Here is a 9869-nt window from a genome sequence, read left to right on the forward strand (position 1 = left end):
TTTGTGACTGAGTAGGAACAGCCTGTTAGCTGCAGTCCACAATATCAACACTGTAGATATTTGTCTGGAGACAAAGTGTAGGGCCAGGTATACACTGCAAGGGCACTGGGACAATGCAAATGGAGAAATGGATGGAACTGCTCTAAGAGTCCTACAGCCTGCAGACCAAAGAGACCCAGAAACCTCATTTGTTGTGTGACCGCCATCAAGCCTCTTAATGGGACCTCACCTCCTTAAATTGTAAATTACTGGTCAGAATGCTTGTTCTTCCTCCTCTTGAGAGCTACAGATAGAGAATGTCAAAGAGCTAATTCCATATAACTCTTTGTTTAATATGAACGCCAGTGTGTACGTGTATGAATATCTGTATCCATAACACGCAGGGCCAAGTGCTCAGCCTGGAAGCCACAGTGACTCCATGGAACCCATCCCTCCAACCTGTTTCCCCCAGTGCTGTCTGACAGTATTTCAGTGCAGGACTCCAGGCCCTTTTCTTCAGACTGTGACATCCATCATCTTCCTGAAATCTCTCCTCCTTGCTCTACTGGGTCAACCAGAACTCAGGATTAAAGAATCACCAGGGCTCATCTCACTGCAGTTTTGTTTCTGCCTTCAACTACAGTAGATTTTGACTTGGGTATCATGTCTGTGTGTGCATTTGGATGCCTTTTCAACCTGCTTATGCCAGACAGCTGGACACTCCACTGATCTAGAGAGGTCATCCTGAAGGACAGGCTTTGGCTCCTTTGGCTGAGGGTTCCTAACTTTTCCAACCTCTTAGGTCCCCAGTTACTTGTGAAGACTGACTTCAGAGTTCCTCAAGGGTGTTTTGGCAGCAGCAGAACCCAGTGGATTTTATCAAGACAATAGATCACTCAAACATCATCATTGGTGTGTTACAGGTGATAAAGAGAAACAATGCTTAGCTGCGGAATGGGGATTCCAGCAGAAGGAAAGAACCCTGAAAGTGCATAAGAGTCAGCAGAGAGTCTTCCTTGCTTGCTGCTATGGGAGGCAGCCATCTGGCCAAGTAAGTGCCATAGCCATGAACCAGGGCATTGAACACAGAGACTGAAGGCAAAAAAAAAATTCTGCTACAGAATGCAGAAACAACAAAATGGGTGACTCTGGAGACAAGGCTCACGACCAGAAGAACCTGTGGACATGCTAAGTACATTGTTCTTCCTTTGAGAGGGAGCATTCTAAACACATTTTCCTCATCTTGAGAGAGAGAGAGAGAGAAAAGTCCTACAGACAGAAAGACAAAGAGTATGAATGAATTTGTGATTTTGAACAAGTGAAGAACCTGAGGTGGACATCCCAACTCTGTGCTTCTTGCTTCAGGAGCATTGTCCTCTTTTAAAGGGAACACTTTTCAAGAGTTGCAGCAGAGGACTCAAAGGATGTTTAAAATATTTCCATCTCATCTCCTCCAAAGTAGGAAGCATCCTCCACTGACACTTAACTGTCCAACTGAGGTGGAAATCTACAGTGGAACTTCTCAGGAGGAACCAACTTCTAATGGTCAGTGACAAATGTTCATCATGACTTTCTCTTGAGGAAAGAGCCAACTAGGCTAGCATCACCTCCCAGTCCTCTAGACTGACATAAAATGTTCATGGGACCCAAGCATCTCGATGAAATAGAGTTCCATCCAGCCTTGTCTGTATCTTGCTGCTGCACCACACACTAAGGCCCTCCATTGAAGACCTTCAACATCATTCTTGGGTCATGAAATGTGAAGAAAACATCCCAAGTGACACCTACTTAGATCCCAATGTCCTAGACACACTGTCATCTTGGGTTCATTATCAATGCTGTCTTGTAATCCTTTGTGAAGGGAAAATACAATGAAATGATGGGGACACATCTCATCATCAAAGAGCAGTCACACAAGGGGCTGTGGTTTGCACTTGGCTTCACCACTTCAGCCAAGCCTGTGGACTTTGGAGTTGCACCTCCAGTTCCTAGTACATTTCTCTATCTCTGGTCTTCACCTAAAACAAATGGCCAGTGAGTCCACCTTTGGCCTCTTCCACACTCAGCCCTCACCAAGACAATTTAGCACCAGGAAACAAGGTTGCTAGACGTGCCTCCATGCCTTTATGTTGTCCCCAGAAAAATAGCCTCACTTGTATTCTTCATGGGAGCACACTGACCACCTAGCCTCATGGAATGCCACCCCAACAACAGAGCTTGAACAGCCAATATATGGTCCTATTTCCCATCAGCCACGGTGCATTTGGCTCTGTGAATCTGGCCTACCATCGCCTCACAGGCATGCCGGTGGCAATAAAATTTATAGATAATGTTGAGGAAGACCTCCGATTCATTGTATCAGAGGTGGGGGTCCTTGAAAAACTGCACCATCCTAACAGCATTCGCCTCTTCCAGGTGCTGGTAACACCAAAGCAAATCTGCTTCATTACTGAGTTTGTCCCAGGAGGAGACTTGTTCCAAAAAAGTAATAGAGAAAGGCAGGCTGCAGGAGGAAGAGGCACAGAAAATATTCGGGCAGATCCTGTCAGCCATCATGTTCTGCAATGACCTTAACATCGTGCATCGAGACCTGAAGCACAAAACATTCTATTAGATGCAGAGGGCAACGTGAAGCTGGCAGACTTTGGTCTGGCCACCAGGTGGAGAGCTGGAACTCTACTGCAAGAGCAATGTGGGACCATGACCTTTAATGCCCCAGAACAGGTACTGGGAGAGGGCTATGATGGGAAGAAGTCGGATGTGTGGAGTCTGGGTGTGCTGCTCTATTATATCACCACTGGGTACGACCCCTCCAAGGAAACACCATGGAAGAGATCGAGGGAAAGATCATCACAGGCACCTACAACATTCCAGATCATGTGTCTGGGCAACTTGAAAATTTAATTCACCAAATGTTAACAGTTGTCCCAGAGAGGAAGCCCTCCATTGAAGACCTTCAGCAACATCCATGGGTCATGAAGTGTGAAGAACACATCCCACGTAAGACGTTTTTAGATCCAAACGTACTAGACTCACTCTCTGACCTTGGCTTTAATGTGAAAGAGGTTTGGGAATCTCTAAGAAAAAACAAATATGATAAGTTGATGTGGACATACCTAATAAGCCCAGAGCAGGCACGTAAGGGGCTGCAACTTGAGCTTCGCTACCCCACCTCAGTGAAGCCTGTGGACACTGGCATTGTGTCTCCTGCAACCCCAGAATATCCCTCTATTTCTTGTCCTCACATAAAACGGAGGGCCAGTGTGCCCACCCTTGGCCTCTTCCACCCCCGGCTCTCACAACAGCACCTGCATGTTGTGCCAACAGCACCAGGGCAGAAGGCAGCCAGAAGTGCCTCCATGCCTGTGCTTTTTCCCAGGAAGAAGTGCTGGACTTCCAGCTATGGCCCCCAATCCACAGCCTCAACTTGCCCAAGTGCTTGAGCAGCATATCAGAAGTGGAATCGCTATAGTCAGTTGCGACAGAGTCTGACATGGAAAAATGAACTGGCCCCTCAGAGCAGCAGGTGCTTCTGGAGACTCTGCAAGACAATCAGGGCCTGCCTCTCAAGATTATGCTGCTTCTCAGGGGGGCAAAGACACAAGACAGGACTCTGTTCAACAACAAAGTGGCTCCCTTAGAGAGGCAGGGTGCAGAGCCAAATAAGGAATTGGGCACACAGATATGAGAGGGTGCATATGTGCTTCACATTTATTTTCATGTCTTTTCAGCAGAAAAATCAGAAATGTGTATGCTTGTTTTGTGGGGACCAATAGGGTATTCACATATATTTCTACACCAGGTGCTTTAATTAAACACTGCCACTTTTCATTCCTCCTCAGGAAGATATCCTGCTGGAACAGTCTCAGGTTGTGTCCAATGTTACTGTACTAGCAGGACACAAGAAAAGTCTGTGATCATAGTGGGGTTGGTTTGGGGTGTACGGAGAGCGAGCTGATTTCAGTAACCTGTGGAACTTTTCCACTGCCTTCTTGTTAGCTGTTGAGTTTCAGCTTCACAACATCTGTCTGCACATGAGCACAGTGACCACGTATGCTCATGGCCTGCAAGCCCAAGTAGAGGAACATGCAAAATCAATACATGTTCCTAGTTACCATTGGCCAGGGTGTATTTGACTGTGTGAAACTGGCCTATCATCACCTAACAGGCACCCATTGGCCATAAATGTAATAGAAACTTAGAGCAGGACCTCTGGTTATTGTGTAAGATGGCAACCCTGGGCAAACAATACCATCCTAATATAATTTCTGAGTCTAGATTCTTAAAACAGCACAGTATTTCTTTGTGTTTAAGAAAACTAGTTCCAATGAGTAAGTGATGAGGGCAGGTTTCTGGAGGAAGAGACACAGAAAATATTTGGGAAGATCGTGAGCGCTATCAGCTTTTGCCATGACCATGACATCAGCCATTGTGGCCTAAATCTGAAAACATCCTTCTAGAAGAAGAGGGCAATGTTCACCTGGCAGACTTCGGTATCACCATCTATATATAGCTTGCAGTGTACTGCAAGTGCCATGTGGGACCACGACCTTCAGTGCCACAGAACTGTGGCTGGGAGTGGGTTTGATGGGCAGAAAGCAGATGTATAAACTCAGGGTGTGCTGCTCCAATTTTCTCCCCTAATACCACCCCTTCTGAGGAAATATCCTTGAAGAGATCGAGGAGAATATCCTTAAAGGGACCTATGACATTCCAGCTCATGTTTCCTGGTAATTAAAAAACCTATATCACTGATTGATCACAGTTGCACCACAGGTGAGACCCTCCATTGAAGACCTTCAGCAAAGTCCTTGGCCCATGAAATGGGAGGAAATCATCCCAACATACACCTACTCAGTTCCCAATGTCCTCTACATACTGTCTTCTTGGTTTAATATCAATGCCATCTTGTAATCCTTTGTAAATAGAAAATACAGTGAAATGATGGGACATAACTCATCATCAAAGAGCTGTCACAGAGGACCTTAGGTTTTTGCTTGGCTGTACCACGTCAGCCAAACCTGGGAACCTTGGCACTATGCTTTCACATTCCCAAGTACATCTCTCCTGCTCTGGTCTTTACCTAAAACAAAGAAACTGTGAGTCCACAATTAGCCTCTTCCACACCCAGCCCTCACAACAGCACCTCTTGTTGAGCCAAGATCAGTGGGCCAGAAGGTGGCTAGAAGTTCCTTCCATACTTCTATGTTGTCCCCCAAAAAAGAGACCCACTTGTAACTTTGCACCCTATCATGAGCTGTGGTCTCCCCAAGTATCTAAGGCAGTTGGAAGAGGAAATGACCTGGCTCCTGTTCTGCAATTTGACATGGGAAAGGCTTTCCTCCCCCACTCCCACCCCCTGAACATCAGGAATTTCAAGAGACTGTTGTAGTTAATCAGAGTTTGGTTTTCAACAGTGTGCTTCCTATGTGGGCAGAGAACACACAAGCCCATCTTATGTTCACCAATAAAGTGGCTTCCCTGAAAGAGGCAGGGTGCAGTGCCCAGTGAGGAACTGGGCAGGCAGGTATTTCCTATGCTGTATTTCCCAGTGTGCTTTTCTCTATAGCATCACTATATATCAGACCACAGGATTGCTTCATTCTTGAGGGCACTGTGGGATGTGATAACAGCACACACAAGTGCAAGGCTGAGGTCCCTCCCCATAGACATTTAACCCAGGCTGAGATTAATGCAGGCCTGGTGCCCATCCAGACCTTCTGCACACACAGCAAGGCTGTATACAATCCTTCCCTTTATTTGGAAGCTCTGCTTTGAGTCATTACTTGGAGAAATGATTTGGTCCCCGCTGAGGAATCATTCCTTGGGATGCTCATTTCTGCATCCATAGGTGCAGCAGACTTAGAGAACTACCAGCATCACCTCCCCCAGGTATCACTCTGAGGTGTGGTCTTCTTCAGTGCATGGATGTCAGCCTCTACCATAAGAATGGCTTGGCTTGAGCATCCATGTGGGATGGGGAGAACAGCAGATCCATTGTAAATAACAACAGGAGAGAGGCCATGTCTCCAGTGCCCTGTTTCAGCTTTGCAGACAGCCTTATGGAATAGGACAGATGAGTCCCAGATTGGCTCCTAAAACCACCTTCATATTCCTACCTAACTTTCATCCAGTCCAGGATCTGTGCAATGGGACCAGTCAAATGCAGCCTCACTGCTTCCTGCCTCTTTGTCTTTTTTTTTTTTTTTTTTTTTTTTTGTCCAGAGCTGAGGTCCGAACCCAGGGCCTTGTGCTTGCTAGGCAAGCACTCTACCACTGAGCTAAATCCCCAACCCCGATTCCTGCCTCTTGGCTGTCTAAACAGGGAGGGCCAATAGGTTGAGGCCTGGGGCACTGTCCATGCTGTCTTATGCTTTGACTGCACCTGTCACTGGAGGAGTCCAAACTAGCCTGAGTCCCTACCCAATTTCCTCATAACCACAGGGTTTGGGGTCTCTATGCTGTCTACTTAAGATGCCAGGGCCACAGGAAGCCCAAAGGCAGCTGCTCTGATATCTTAGCAGGGTTTGCTTGAGGACCACTACCCTGCTGTGCAGAATGTCTCAGTGTATCTCCTGCCATCTGAAACAGTGTTTCCTTTGAGCACAGGACTGCTTTCCTTCTGCTGCTGCTCCTGTGCCCTGGTGGCTTGGGATGGCCATTTGGTTCTCCTCCTTTGGGTGTTGATCTGTTAGAAATGCCCAGAGGACATAAGGTCTCTATCTGAGTACCACATCTCCAGCAGTGGGCTACATAACGGAAGTTAAACCCCAGCTTGTGGCACTTAGGGCTTGCCCATCCCCCAAAGTTCTGCCCACCAACACCTTTTCTCAGAGGGGGCGTGTCTTAGCCTCCCTTTCATATTCATTCTCTGACACCAAAGCATCCACTGCCCCTGATGACCTATGGATAAAGTAGATGTCTGTCCTAGGTTACTTTCTATTGTGGTGAAATACTCCAGGACCAAAAGCAACCTGGGCTTTTGGTCCCAGTAGCCATAGGTCTCATCTGACCCCCAAGTTTCACTGTCTATGTTTCTGTCCTTGCTTCAACCCCTCTCCAGCATGGAATCCAAGCTGTGAGGGACTTGACACTCTAGACACACCCTTTACTACCTACACCCTGTCCGTAACCCCTCAAAGGGCCAGTTGGTTCCTAAAGGCTTGGCATGAACTGTGTAGGCTTCTAGGAATTTAGAGAAGAGAAACTGATGAGCTGCCTGCTCTCCTGTCAATCAGAAGGCCCCAAACCACATTTTGCACACCAGATCCAATCCTAGTACATGCTTCAGAGCTGAAGCACTCAATGGTACCAACAGACCTGGGTCTTTATGTTTGGTTTATTTGATTTTTTCCTGTTTAATTAAATGCTGTACTTTGTTATTTTAGGGGCTGACTCAGTTTCCTTAAGCTTCCTGTCCCATACAACTCTTGAGTTTGTAGTGTACAATTTGGAGAATTTTAAACCTGTGCCTGGAATGAATATCCATTGGAACCATTATTTCATCCACTGTCCCAGTTTCAGTTCCCACTAGCAGTGTGTAAGCATCCATATTTCTCCATACCTTGCTCACCATCTGCTGGCCTTGGTTTTCTTGATACTAGCCCTTATGCCTGGGGTGAGGGGTCACTTAAAGACGTTTTATTCTATGTCCCAGATGATGAGCATGGTGAACACTGTTTCCAGTTTGTGTTAGTTCTTTTGAGGACCATCTGTCTCTTCAGTTCACTATGCCTTTGGGGATTAGCTGAAGTCATTTTTCTGGTGTCATTTTACAGCTTTCCATGTGTTTGAAGTATCCTTCAGATCTTGTGCTGACAACTTTTGTTTTTGTTTCTTGCTTTTTCTGCAGGTGTCCAGGGGTTCCTTTACTTTGGTCATATTTCCTTTGTTGTGCAGATGCTTTTCAATGTCACATAAGCCCACTTGTCATTTCCTGAGGTATTTCCTAGACGATGTGGTAAAGTGTGTGCTGATTTCCTGTAGCACCTCAGATCTTATCTTTGATTCATTGGAATGATCCTAATGTAGGCTCATATGGATTTCTGCCTTCTACATGTTGATGTTCCATTTTTTCAGCAACATTTGTTGACAAAGCTGTCCTTTTTCCCACAGACTTCCATCACTAACTTTACATGGATTTAGGTTACCCTTGCCATGTGAGTTCATTTTTAGAGCCTCCAATGTATTCCAGCGATCCACACTTATGTTCCTTTGCCACAACTACACTGTCTTTGATTTTATGGGTCTGTAGTATTAGGGTCCTGCCAGCACCGTGATTTCTCCTCCTCCTCCTCCTCCTTCTCCTCCTCCTCCTCCTCCTCCTCCTCCTCCTCCTCCTCCTCCTCCTCCTACCTCCTCTCCCTTCACCTCAGCATCTCCTTCCTCTCCCTCCTCCTCTTCTCTTCTGCATCTCTCTTTTTTAAGGCAGGTCTCACTTTGCAGCTCTCTGTCATGAAACTCACTATGTGGACCAGGCTGTCCTTAAACTCAAGGATCCCCCACATCATCGGCCTCCCATTTCCTGGGATTTGTGGTGTGTGCCAACACTCCTGGCAGGACTGTCTTCTGCTTTAGGACTACTTTGGTCCTTCAAGGACTTTTGGGTTTCCATATGAAAAAAAATTATTTTCTTGGTCTGTGAAGAATGTAACCAGAGTCTCTGGTTCAGGTTGAGCTTTATCAGCAGATCACTCCCAGCAATATAGCCACTAGATCAAGAAGTCATTCCATCTTCCAGAATCTTCTTCATTCTCTACAGTATCTGGATATTTTCTTTATTTATATTCTTTTCTTTTTTTTTTGGTGTTTGTTTTTGTTTTTGTTTTTCAAAAGAGGGTTTCTCTGTGTAGCTTTGCACCTTTCCTGGAACTCACTTTGTTGCCCAGGCTGTCCTCGAACTCACAGAGATCCGCCTGCCTCTACCTCCTGAGTGCTGGGATTACAGGCATGAGCCACAAACATGCGGCATGTACATTCTTTTCATCTCATCGATTTGGCTTATTTGTATTTTTTCTTCTGAAAAGATTGTGAGTAGGATGGGATTTCCTGGTTTCTTTGTCAATAAATCTGTGATAGGTTTGTAGAAACAAAAGATTACCATGATTAGCCATATAAATAAATTCTATATGGATGTAAAAATGTAAGTGCTATATTATGCCAGAAACTGAATAATGTATTAATCAGCTTTGGCCTGAGGATTTTGCTTAGGCCTGTTGACAATCGTCACTCTGACCATTCAGAGTTCATAATACACTGCTCTGGACTTGGCAATCTGCCCATGGTAGCCTGGAGATTTTCTGTCTGTCTAGCAGCCTTGTAACAGCCAGAGTGTCCTAGAAGTTGTGTTATGTGGTTGATGAGGGAATGTGATGGTAAAAGATAAACTCTCTGTTCTGTCACAGTTTATTAACAACATATTACTAAATATTATATTACTAAACATGTGACCTCACCCAAAACAAAGTTAAGTTCATGTCTAGGGACAGAAATGATATCTGATTTATGTTTTGGAACTGCTAATGGAGTTGTGTAGAATCTTGAACCCTGACTACCAATGGCCTGACTCAATTCTTATCTCACCTATTCCTTGCCTCCTCTCTGGAGCATATCAATTGCTTGGGCTGGCCCCTGGCAGGTGTCTTTATTGCAGGAAATCAGAGGGCTCTAGAATGTTCTCAACCTTCTTGTGCATCTACCATGTTCACGGATGTTTGGACTCCATTGCATGGGGGACACACACATACACATCCAGACACAGGAGCACACGCACATCCAAACACTTCACCTTCATCTCCAGTGTCTTGGACAAACAAGCCTCTGTAGTTCAGTTCTCTTCCTGATGCTTTCCCAAGACACATGCAGGGACCCACTGCCATGACCCTCAATGA

General features: G+C 45.7%; 1 pseudogene; it reads left to right on the forward strand.

Moving 5' to 3' along the window:
• The first annotated feature begins 218 nt into the window (after positions 1-218).
• LOC118576324 lies at positions 219-3422 on the forward strand (annotated as a pseudogene).
• Positions 3423-9869: the final 6447 nt, after the last annotated feature.

This window comes from Onychomys torridus, unplaced genomic scaffold, assembly GCF_903995425.1.
Source record: "Onychomys torridus unplaced genomic scaffold, mOncTor1.1, whole genome shotgun sequence".
Taxonomy (NCBI): domain Eukaryota; kingdom Metazoa; phylum Chordata; class Mammalia; order Rodentia; family Cricetidae; genus Onychomys; species Onychomys torridus.